Here is a 12,748-nt window from a genome sequence, read left to right as displayed (position 1 = left end):
AGCACATCTTACCACTCCTGCCACCCAACCCCAGGTGATCATATTAATATAGGAAACTACAAGAGCCACATTGGCCAGCCAGTGAACATGCAGCAAACAGAGACATCAGTGAGTCTTGATAGAGACCACAATGCTCATCTACGTCAGGGTTTCCCAAACTCAGTGCTGCCCCCCGCAGATTGCGTACTTCATTTCACCCGTCACATACTCCACTGGATCCTTGTTGTAAACTCTGGACCTTGGCACCGGATCACCACTGCTACCAATTGGCTATAGTGGCTAACGCCACTGCCACGAAGCTAGCACCAGTTAGCCGTGAGCCAGGCGCATCTTCCGGCTAGCAAACTAAATTCTACAATACCTCTTTCGCCATCTGGCTTGGATTCTCTGTCGACACGGCGCCCCACCGTACCACCACGACTGGCCTGCCAATGAATACTCCCATCCGCTGTGCCTGCAACCGGCCTCCATCGGAGCAGACGCTCCTACTAGCCCCGGGCTACTAACTTTAAACGCCGGGTCGCCCGCGTGATAGCGTAGTGGCGGCTTCTCTGTTCCATCTACTGCTGCCCCCTGGACACTATGATCACTTGGCTACATAGCTGATGCCTGCTGGACTGTCCATTAATCACGGTATTCCATTCTGTTTATTTAATCTGTCGGCCCCAGCCGCGAACTCAGGCTCTGTGTATACTTAATCTGACCCACTCTGCCAAGTCATCGCCATTTTACCTGCTGTTGTTGTGTTAGCCGATTAGCTGTTGTTGTCTCACTTGTTGTTTTAGCTAGCTCTCCCAATCAACACCTGCGATTACTTTATGCCTGGCTGTATGTCTCAAATGTCAATATGCCTTGTATACTGTTGTTCAAGTTAGTTATCATTGTTTTAGTTTACAATGGAGCCCCTAGTTCCACTCTTCATACCTCTGAAACCTCCTTTGTCCCACCTCCCACACATGCGGTGACCTCACCCATTATAACCAGCATGTCCAGAGATACAACCTCTCTTATCACCCAGTGCCTGGGCTTACCTCCGCTGTACCCGCACCCCACCATACCCTTGTCTGCGCATTATGCCTGAAATATATTCTACCATGCCCAGAAATCTGCACCTTTTATTCTTTGTCCCCAACGCTCTAGGCAACCAGTTTTGATAGCCTTTAGCCGCACCCTCATCCTACTCCTCCTCTGTTCCACAGGTGATTTGGAGGTAAACCCAGGCCCTGCATGTCCCCAGGCACCTTCATTTGTTGACTTCTGTGATCGAAAAAGCCTTGGGTTCATGCATGTCAACATCAGAAGCCTCCTCCCTAAGTTTGTTTTACTCACTGCTTTAGCACACTCTGCCAACCCTGATGTCCTTGCCGTGTCTGAATCCTGGCTTAGGAAGGCCACCAAAAATTCTGAGACTTCCATAACCAACTATAACATTTTCCGTCAAGATAGAATTGCCAAAGGGGGAGGAGTTGCAGTCTACTGCAGAGATAGCCTGCAAAGTAATGTCATACTTTCCAGGTCCATACCCAAACAGTTCGAACTTTAATTTTTTTAACAAATCTTTCCAGAACAAAAGTCTCTCACTGTTGCCGCCTGCTACCGACCCCCTCAGCTCCCAGCTGTGCCCTGGACACCATTTGTGAATTGATCATCAAGGACATCAACCACCCGAACCACTGCCCGGCAGTCGTACAATCTACAATCTAAGCTAGATGCCCTCAATCGCACACAAATCAATGAACGTACCAGGTAAAACCCTAAATCTGTAAACATGGTCACCCTCATAGACATTATCCTGACCAACTGTCCCTCCAAATACACCTCCGCTGTCTTCAATCAGGATCTCAGCGATCACTGCCTCATTGCCTGTATCCGCGGTCAAACGACCACCCCTCATCACTGTCAATCGCTCCCTAAAACACTTCTGCGAGCAGGCCTTTCTAATCGACCTGGCCCGGGTATCCTAGAAGGATATTGACCTTATCCCGTCAAATCAAATCTAATTTTATTTGTCACATACACATGGTTAGCAGATGTTAAATGCGAGTGTAGCGAAATGCTTGTGCTTCTAGTTCCGACAATGCAGTGATAACCAACAAGTAATCTAACTAACAATTCCAAAACTACTGTCTTATACACAGTGTAAGGGGATAAGGAACATGTACATAAGGATATATGAATGAGTGATGGTACAGAGCAGCATACAGTAGATGGTATCGAGTACAGTATATACATATGAGATGAGTGTGTAGACAAAGTAAACAAAGTGGCATAGTTAAAGTGGCTAGTGATACAAGTGTTACATAAGGATGCAGTCGATGATGTAGAGTACAGTATATACATATGCATATGAGATGAATAATGTAGGGTAAGTAACATTATATAAGGTAGCATTGTTTAAAGTGGCTAGTGATATATTTACATCATTTCCCATCAATTCCCATTATTAAAATGGCTGGAGTTGGGTCAGTGTCAATGACAGTGTGTTGGCAGCAGCCACTCAATGTTAGTGGTGGCTGTTTAACAGTCTGATGGCCTTGAGATAGAAGCTGTTTTTCAGTCTCTCGGTCCCAGCTTTGATGCACCTGTACTGACCTCGCCTTCTGGATGATAGCGGGGTGAACAGGCAGTGGTTCGGGTGGTTGATGTCCTTGATGATCTTTATGACCTTCCTGTAACAACGGGTGGTGTAGGTGTCCTGGAGGGCAGGTAGTTTGTCCCGGTGATGCGTTGTGCAGTCCTCACTACCCTCTGGAGAGCCTTACGGTTGAGGGCGGAGCAGTTGTCGTACCAGGCGGTGATACAGCCCGCCAGGATGCTCTCGATTGTGCATCTGTAGAAGTTTGTGAGTGCTTTTGGTGACAAACCGAATTTCTTCAGCCTCCTGAGGTTGAATAGGCGCTGCTGCGCCTTCTTCACGACGCTGTCAGTGTGAGTGGACCAATTCAGTTGGTCTGTGATGTGTATGCCGAGGAACTTAAAACTAGCTACCCTCTCCACTACTGTTCCATCGATGTGGATAGGGGGGTGTTCCCTCTGCTGTTTCCTGAAGTCCACAATCATCTCCTTAGTTTTGTTGACGTTGAGTGTGAGGTTATTTTCCTGACACCACACTCCGAGGGCCCTCACCTCCTCCCTGTAGGCCGTCTCGTCGTTGTTGGTAATCAAGCCTACCACTGTTGTGTCGTCCGCAAACTTGATGATTGAGTTGGAGGCGTGCGTGGCCACGCAGTCGTGGGTGAACAGGGAGTACAGGAGAGGGCTCAGAACGCACCCTTGTGGGGCCCCGTGTTGAGGATCAGCGGGGAGGAGATGTTGTTGCCTACCCTCACCACCTGGGGGCGGCCGGTCAGGAAGTCCAGTACCCAGTTGCACAGGGCGGGGTCGAGACCCGGGGTCTCGAGCTTGATGACGAGCTTGGAGGGTACTATGGTGTTGAATGCCGAGCTGTAGTCGATGAACAGCATTCTCACATAGGTATTCCTCTTGTCCAGGTGGGTTAGGGCAGTGTGCAGTGTGGTTGAGATTGCATCGTCTGTGGACCTATTTGGGCGGTAAGCAAATTGGAGTGAGTCTAGGGTGTCAGGTAGGGTGGAGGTGATATGGTCCTTGACTAGTCTCTCAAAGCACTTCATGATGACGGAAGTGAGTGCTACGGGGCGGTAGTCGTTTAGCTCAGTTACCTTAGCTTTCTTGGGAACAGGAACAATGGTGGCCCTCTTGAAGCATGTGGGAACAGCAGACTGGTATAGGGATTGATTGAACATGTCCGTAAACACACCGGCCAGCTGGTCTGCGCATGCTCTGAGGGCGCGGCTGGGGATGCCGTCTGGGCCTGCAGCCTTGCGAGGGTTAACACGTTTAAATGTCTTACTCACCTCGGCTGCAGTGAAGGAGAGACCGCATGTTTCCGTTGCAGGCCGTGTCAGTGGCACTGTATTGTCCTTAAAGCGGGCAAAAAAGTTATTTAGTCTGCCTGGGAGCAAGACATCCTGGTCCGTGACTGGGCTGGATTTCATCTTGTAGTCCGTGATTGACTGTAGACCCTGCCACATGCCTCGTGTCTGAGCCATTGAATTGAGATTCCACTTTGTCTCTGTACTGACGCTTAGCTTGTTTAATAGCCTTGCGGAGGGAATAGCTGCACTGTTTGTATTCAGTCATGTTGCCAGACACCTTGCCCTGATTAAAAGCAGTGGTTCGCGCTTTCAGTTTCACGCGGATGCTGCCATCAATCCACGGTTTCTGGTTGGGAATGTTTTTATCATTGCTATGGGAACGACATCTTCGCACGTTCTAATGAACTCGCACACCGAATCAGCGTATTCGTCAATATTTCCATCTGACGCAATACGAAACATATTCCAGTCCACGTGCTGGAAGCAGTCTTGGAGTGTGGAGTCAGCTTGGTCTGACCAGCGTTGGACAGACCTCAGCGTGGGAGCCTCTTGTTTTAGTTTCTGCCTGTAGGCAGGGATCAACAAAATGGAGTCGTGGTCAGCTTTTCCGAAAGGGGGGCGGGGCAGGGCCTTATATGCGTCACGGAAGTTAGAGTAACAATGATCCAGGGTTTTACCACCCCTGGTTGCGCAATCGATATGCTGATAAAATTTAGGGAGTCTTGTTTTCAGATTAGCTTTGTTAAAATCCCCAGCTACAATGAATGCAGCCTCCGGATAAATGGTTTCCAGTTTGCAAAGAGTTAAATAAAGTTAGTTCAGAGCCATCGATGTGTCTGTTTGGGGGGGGGATATATACGGCTGTGATTATAATCGAAGAGAATTCTCTTGGAAGATAATGCGGTCTACATTTGATTGTGAGGAATTCTAAATCAGGTGAACAGAAGGATTTGAGTTCCTGTATGTTTCCTTCATCACACCATGTCCCGTTAGTCATGAGGCATACGCCCCCGCCACTCTTCTTACCAGAGAGATGTATGTTTCTGTCGGTGCGATGCGTGGAGAAACCCGTTGGCTGCACCGCCCTGGATAGCGTCTTTCCAGTAAGCCATGTTTCCGTAAAGCAGAGAACGTTGCAGTCTCTGATGTCCCTCTGGAATGCCACCCTTGCTCGGATTTCATCAACCTTGTTGTCGAGAGACTGGACATTGGCAAGAAGAATGCTGGGAAGTGGTGCGCGATGTGCCCTTTTTCGGAGTCTGACCAGAACACCGCCTCGTTTCCCTCTTTTTCGGAGACGTTTCCTTGGGTCGCTCGCTGCATGCGATCCATTCCGTTGTCCTGTTTGTAAGGCAGAACACAGGATCCGCGTCGCGGAAAACATATTCTTGGTCGTACTGATGGTGAGTTGACGCTGATCTTATATTCAGTAATTCTTCTCGACTGTATGTAATGAAACCTAAGATGACCTGGGGTACTAATGTAAGAAATAACACGTTAAAAAAACAAAAAACTGCATAGTTTCCTAGGAACGCGAAGCGAGGCGGCCATCTCAGTCGGCGCCGTCAGTTGAGGATGCCTGGTCATTCTTTAAAAGTAACTTCCTCACCATCTTAGATAAGCATGCTCCGTTCAAAAAAAATGCAGAACTAAGAACAGATATAGCCCGTGGTTCACTCCAGATCTGACTGCCCTCGACCAGCACAAAAACATCCTGTGGTGGACTGCAAAAGCATTGAATATGCAACTGTTCAGGGAAGTCAGGAGCCAATACACACAGTCAGTCAGGAAAGCAAAGGCCAGCCTTTTCAGCTTTTTCAGCTTTTTTCCTGTAACTCGAACAGGAACCTCGGCCAACAGCCAACCCCCCCCCCCGCAGCTACCTCCCCAGCTTCTCCTTTACCCAAATCCAGATAGCAGATGTTCTAAAAGAGCTGCAAAACCTGCACCCATACAAATCAGCTGGGCTTGACAATCTGGACCCTCTAGTTCTGAAACTATCCGCCGCCATTGTCGCAACCCCTGTTTACCAGCCTGTTCAACCGATCTTTCGTATCGTCTGAGATCCCCAAGGATTGGAGAGCTGCCGCGGTCATCCCGCTCTTCAAAGGGGGAGACACCGTGGACCTAAACTGCTACAGACCTATATCCATCCTGCCCTGCCTATCTAAGGTCTTCGAAAGCAAAGTCAACAAACAGATCACTGACCATCTCGTATCCCACCGTACCTTCTCCGCTGTGCAATCTGGTTTCCGAGCCGGTCACGGGTGCACCTCAGCCACGCTCAAGTTACTAAACAATATCATAACCGCCATCGATAAAAGACAGTACTGTGCAGCTGTCTTCATCGACCTGGCCAAGGCTTTTTTTCTCTGTCAATCATCATATTCTTATCGGCAGACTCAGTAGCCTCGGTTTTTCTAATGACTGCCTTGCCTGGTTCACCAACTACTTTGCAGACAGAGTTCAGTGTGTCAAATCGGAGGGCATGCTGTCCGGTCCTCTGGCAGTCTCTATGGGGGTGCCACAGGTTTCAATTCTTGGGCCGACTCTTTTCTCTGTATATATCAATGATGTTGGTCTTGCTGCGGGCAATTCCCTGATCCACCTCTACGCAGACGACACCATTCTGTATACTTCTGGCCCTTCCTTGGACACTGTGCTATCTAACCTCCAAACAAGCTTCAATGCCATACAACCCTTCTTCCGCTGCCTCCAACTGCTCTTAAAACGCCAGTAAAAACCAAATGCATGCTTTTCAACCATTCGCTGCCTGCACCCGCACGACCGACTAGCATCACCACCCTGGATGGTTCCGACCTAGAATATGTGGACATCTATAAGTACCTAGGTGTCTGGCTAGACTGTAAACTCTCCTTCCAGACTCATATCAAACATCTCCAATCTAAAATCAAATCTAGAATCGGCTTTCTATTTCACAACAAAGCCTCCTTCACTCACTCTGCCAAACTTACCCTAGTAAATCTGACTATCCTACCGATCCTCGACTTTGGCGATGTCATCTACAAAATAGCTTCCAATACTCTACTCAGCAAACTGGATGCAGTTTATCACAGTGCCATCCGTTTTGTTACTAAAGCACCTTATACCACCCACCACTGCAACCTGTATGCTCTAGTCGGCTGGCCCTCACTACATATTCGTTGCCAGACCCACTGGCTCCAGGTCATCTACAAGTCCATGCTAGGTAAAGCTCCGCCTTATCTCAGTTCATTGGTCACGATGGCAACACCCACCCGTAGCACGCGCTCCAGCAGGTGTATCTCACTGATCATCCCTAAAGCCAACACCTCATTTGGCCGCCTTTCCTTCCAGTTCTCTGCTGCCTGTGACTGGAACGAATTGCAAAAAAATCACTGAAGTTGGAGACTTCAACTTTAAACATATGCTATCTGAGCAGCTAACTGATCGCTGCAGCTGTACATAGTCCATCGGTAAATAGCCCACCCAATTCACCTACCTCATCCCCATACTGTTTTTATTTATTTACTTTTCTGATCTTTTGCACACCAGTATCTCTACCTGCAAATGACCATCTGATCATTTATCACTCCAGTGTTAATCTGCTAAATTGTAATTATTTGCCTACCTCCTCATGTCTTTTGCACACAATGTATATAGACTCGTTTTTCTACTGTGTTATTGACTTGTTAATTGTTTACTCCATGTGTAACTCTGTTTTCTGTTCATACTGCTATGCTTTATCTTGGCCAGGTCGCAGTCGTAAATTATAACTTGTTCTCAACTAGCCTACCTGGTTAAATAGGTGAAATAAAAATAAATAAAAAAATTCACTACTAAATGTTTGCAATCTTATAATGGCTTTCTGCCAGAAGTTAAAGAGCTCTGGATGAGTTGCCTGGAAAGCTCAATTTTTTTCTTGTGATTCCTACTAGCGTTATCTCCCCCTCCTCCGTTCTTCTACACTCTGTTCCATGTACACATGCTGCTATTCCTTCAGAAAAGCATGAATCGCAACTTGTTCATTTGTACAATTTCTCATTCACTTTCACTTGTAAAATGTCCACACTCACTAAAAATGACATTCGATAGCTACTAGCTATGCTTGTACAACTTTATGAGCTGGATTTGCACGGCTTTGCAATTAGTTTGTTAGTTGACTTTGTGATTTCGCTATTAGTTTGTGCACATTTTGTTAGCATTACGGTAAGAAACGTCCAATGGGCTTCCAATATATATATGAATAACAGGAAGGAAAAGAACATGCGTTTGTGAAAATCATTAGCTCCTAGAATGGTGTGTGTGTGGGGGCGGGGGGGGGGGGGGCAAACTAAGGCCCATTCAATCCAGCCTGTTTTAAGAACAAAATAAATTTTATATTTTTTCCATTGATGTTTGATTTAGCTTAGTCTGAATCTTAGCCTGGGGTTCACTGTCATAATCAACCAGGGGGGGGCCCCAGCACCGAGTTTGGGAAACCCAAAACACAGCGCTCTTTCCTGGAAGAAAGGGCAGGTCAAATGACTTCACAGCAATGCCAATCCTCACATGACAGTCACATCATCAATGCACAGGAAGTGTGCTCAGCATTAACACTACTTCCTGTGACAAGACCGTCGCATATTGTATGCACCACTCTGAAAGGAAGAAGTACATGAACACCCACACACACACATCTGGAGCAACTTCGACTGTAAAGGACAAGCCTAGTCATTTCAACGACCGAGTGCTGGTTGGAATCAGACTCCAAAGTCCAAGAATCACAGATATAAACTCAGTCAATCATAGCGGATATTGGTTCAAATCAAATTTAGGAACAATGGTATTAAACACAACCACACTACAATTTAGAGCAACATAATGAGCCTGGAAGACCTGTGGCAAGACACATCTCATAAGGCCAGTAAATATCAGCTGACATATCACACCATATACTGCTGTGCTGCATACAGCTAGGCTGTGATATCATGTGTGACTTTGCATGATGACTGACCACGAACATAATAACCCCCATTACTCATGCTACGAGACAGTAAGACATCACAGATCATACGGAGGTCACTCCCTGTCTGGATCCTTCACTTTCATCTCCATATGACTGATCATTCAAGGCTAACTTGTGATATGCGGTTCATGCACATAGCTTAGCCTATAGGCATAAATAGGCTATGCATTGATTATTAAATGAGATATTTGCATGAAAATGCATGTCAAGAAAATATATACAGTACTTAGGCCTAAAATGTATTTGGAAGCTCTAGAAGCAGACATACTTTTCCTATGCCGTCTCATTGGTGGTCGCGGTGGTTAAAAAGGAGGTGCCAAAATATGCACATGATTGAACAGTGAAGTTCGCATCTGGGGTTTCACTCTCTCTCTACTGACATTGGCTCATTAAATAGGAAATACTTCAGGAAAAAAACTGCTCCAGCCAGACACAATTTAACTTTTTAGACACGAAGGAGAGAAATAGACAGAAAGCAGGAAGCAAAATATACAGGGGTAAATAAAGACAGTAGACAATGAGCAACTGAGTATAAGGATATCCAAATGGTATAAGGAGGAGTGCTAAAAAGAGCAACAGGGAGAGAAAGGGTGAGAAGGAGAGAGTGAGCGAGTAAGCAGAGGAGAAATCTCTTTCCCCTGACTGGTTTGACGAGCTCCAGTCCACATACACGCACGCTGTCACAACGCCAGGCGTAATGATCTCACAGGATTTGGGACAGGCTAACACTAATTACTCAATTTCCATTCTGAAGCAGGCCACCAGCCCAGGCTCTGGGAGAGGGTGGGGGGAGAGGGTGGGGAGGATCCCCCCATCGCAGCTCAGCCCCACCGCTCTCACACAGACCCAACAAGCAAACAAACAATACCACCACGTGTCACAGACCCCGCTGACAAATAACTTTTACCAGCGTATTGTAACTACAACTGACATTCTTTCTTCTCCCTAATGGAGGCTCTCTTATTCTATCAGTGAAAGCTGGTTTAGGGGAATTTTCTTGGGATTGTAGACATGATAAGAACCTGGCGGCTAAGGAAAACAGGGAAATTGGGGATGGTTGAAGAGGAAGGGGGGAATGGGGAATGGTATTTAACACACAGATGAGATGACTAAAACATACTCATCGTCCTTCAGGCCAGGCTAGTGGGCCAGACACACACGTGTAGTGGCGTGAGCAGGAGCATGTGTGACTGCGGTCAGACAAGACTGTGGGCTAGACAATGGAATCCCCACATTCGTATAAATGGAAGTGAATCTCTCGCTCGCTCTCTTTCCCTCTCTCTTGTTTTGTCTCTGTGCACTGTATGTTGTTCTCTATCCATTTTAAGAACAGATCAATGACATACAAACGAAGAGTATGTCTAGTCAGGGTCATGGGCCTTGGCATTTGGCTGTGCAGCTGGCTGGCACACATTGGTTCCTCCCTCAACACGCACCACTGCTTTGTCACTGAAACCACTACAAAATCCTGGGGAGGGGAGGCTCTGTTAGTTGAGTCTGATTGCAGAGAGGGAATGAGTGACAGACTGACAAAGAGTGCACAAGAATGGGCGTCCCCAAGCACAGGCTCTAGTCCCATATTGGAGAGGACAGGAAGTTGTTCGCACCAACTGAGGAAGTAACCAAGTTTCCTGGAATTGCTATAGCCCATATCCGTTGGCAAAACAAATCAAATTTTATTGGTCACATACACATGGTTAGCAGATGTTATTGTGAGTGTAGCGAAACGCATGTTCTTCTAGTTCCGACAGTGCAGCCATATCTAACAGACGACAAGCAAACAGTTGCCATGGCAGGGCTCCAGACTAACATTTTCCCCTGATAGCACTAAGTTTTTCAGTACGTGGCACCAGCCCATGATTTGGTTGCACCAATTTTTTTCCACAGCGTCACACAATAGAACAAATGAGTATCATCTTATAACATAATTCACAGCACAAATAGTCTACTGAGATGGTATTAAAGAAATAAGTTGTTTCATCTTTTCATGTTGTGATTCTAAATATTCTCATGTGCAACCAATCCAGTGATTGTCATGCATGTTGGGTTGACAATTAAGCTATTGTTGTTATATTTTATTGTTAAAAAGTGTTGCAGGGGTCTCCTGAGTGGCACAGCAGTCAAAGATACTGCATCGCCGTGATTGAGGCATCACTACAGACCCGGGATCGATCCCAGGCTGTCACAGCTGGCCGTGACCGGGAGACCCATAAGGCGGCGCACAATTAGCCCAGCGTCGACCGGTTTAAGGAGGGTTTGGCCGGCCGGGATGTCCTTGTCCCATCACGCTCTAGCAATTGCTTGTGGCGGGCCCGGCACCTGCAAGCTGACTTCGGTTGCCAGTTGTATGGTGTTTCTTCCAACACATTGGTGCAGCTGGCTTCTGGGTTAAGCGCGCAGTGTGTCAAGAAGCAGTGCGACACATTGCTCTTGACCTTCGCCTCCCGAGTCCTTACAGGAGTTTCAGCGATGGGACAAGAATGTAATTTCAAATCGGACAAAATTGGGGAGAGAAAAGGTTAAAAGTACAAAAAAATAAGTTAAATAAATCAATATTGGGTTGCAGAACCTTACGTTTAATATATTTGGGGCTAAAGCTTACCGTGTGCTTCCAAATTGAAACAGTTTGCGCATATATTATGACAAAATTGTGTGATGTTTTGGTTAATTTTTGTCATTGGAAGTTTTTTTCAGCAGTTTGTGCACACAAAAAAACATCTTGAGGCAAGTTGAAGTTCGGTAACTGAAGTCTACGCCCCTTCGTCGGTGATTGGTCAACAGTACTACTCCTAGTTGACTTAGCATGCACAGAAACTAAGCTAACGACTTTGCCCGAGGGTTACTTATGTCTGTGGCCCACAAAAACAGCAGCATCAACATCAAGCTGGGTTTGTACTTGGACTAGTAGGTCACATACAGCGAGGGAGGTGACGTTACAAATTGCCCCATTCCAATCGCAACAGTAAAGTCCTGATGATAACTTTGCTGTTACAATTAGGAAGAAGAATTATCACCCCTGATCTAAATCTGTGTATACAGAGGGCCATCCTCTGCAGGCAGAGTGGCCTTCACACTGCAGTGCTGGGGTGTAGTGTAGCACCGTGGACATGGGCACCAGCGCTCTGCCCTCATGGCTCCAGGATTATTGAGCTCTGCTGGGGCAGGAATGTAGGACATCTTAATTCTCTGTTCATTTGCTAACCTGCTCAACAGTGCAGTCACAACCCTCTGTAAATCACCCCCACTCTTTACAGCAGCACTTCACATTAACCACACCAAGCCCCCCTTTCCATCAGATCGCCTCCCCTCTACTCAACTAAAAACCTATCTGGAGCACACTCATATCACGTTCTTATCACACAGCTGTTCTTTGCTGCTGTAATTTGAGGTAATTTACTACTACAACAACCAAAAGAAACAGGCAAAAAAACGCATATTTTCTTCTAATATTAACATATAGCTTAGGGAGGGGAATGGGTTAAGAAGAAGAATCAACAAACATAGAAAAATATTTAAATTGTCTGGAGGCAGACGGAGCTGGGATGAACTGATGCTCCGACCACTGTGCCCTCCACCGGCATTGTGGAGAGCCAGTGCTCAGCAGATCAGTAATGCAGGCAGGTCAATAAACAGAAGCTTCTGTTCCACGTGGAGGGCGCAGCATGTCACAGATAAATCACATTTCACACCAGGCTCCAGCATGGGTCAGACTGCAGAACAAGCAATGCAGTAACAGGCACAATCACTGGGCTTTTCATTGCACAGGCATGCTGTCAGGACTGAGTAAATACATGCAGCCATGGACCCAAGCAGTGGAGGCAGGCAGGCAGGCAGTACCAAGTCATGTGCCACAAAAAAAGTCAGA

General features: G+C 46.7%; 1 pseudogene across 1 annotated transcript in view; it reads right to left on the bottom strand.

The window, feature by feature from the left end:
- LOC124037717 overlaps positions 1-12,748 on the bottom strand; it is a 61,265-nt pseudogene that overhangs the window by 46,619 nt on the left and 1,898 nt on the right. The window lies entirely within an intron of this gene.

Source organism: Oncorhynchus gorbuscha, linkage group LG06 (assembly GCF_021184085.1).
Source record: "Oncorhynchus gorbuscha isolate QuinsamMale2020 ecotype Even-year linkage group LG06, OgorEven_v1.0, whole genome shotgun sequence".
NCBI classification, from domain to species: domain Eukaryota; kingdom Metazoa; phylum Chordata; class Actinopteri; order Salmoniformes; family Salmonidae; genus Oncorhynchus; species Oncorhynchus gorbuscha.
Note: the sequence above shows the minus strand (reverse complement) of the source record. Positions and strands in the feature narration are given on the sequence as shown.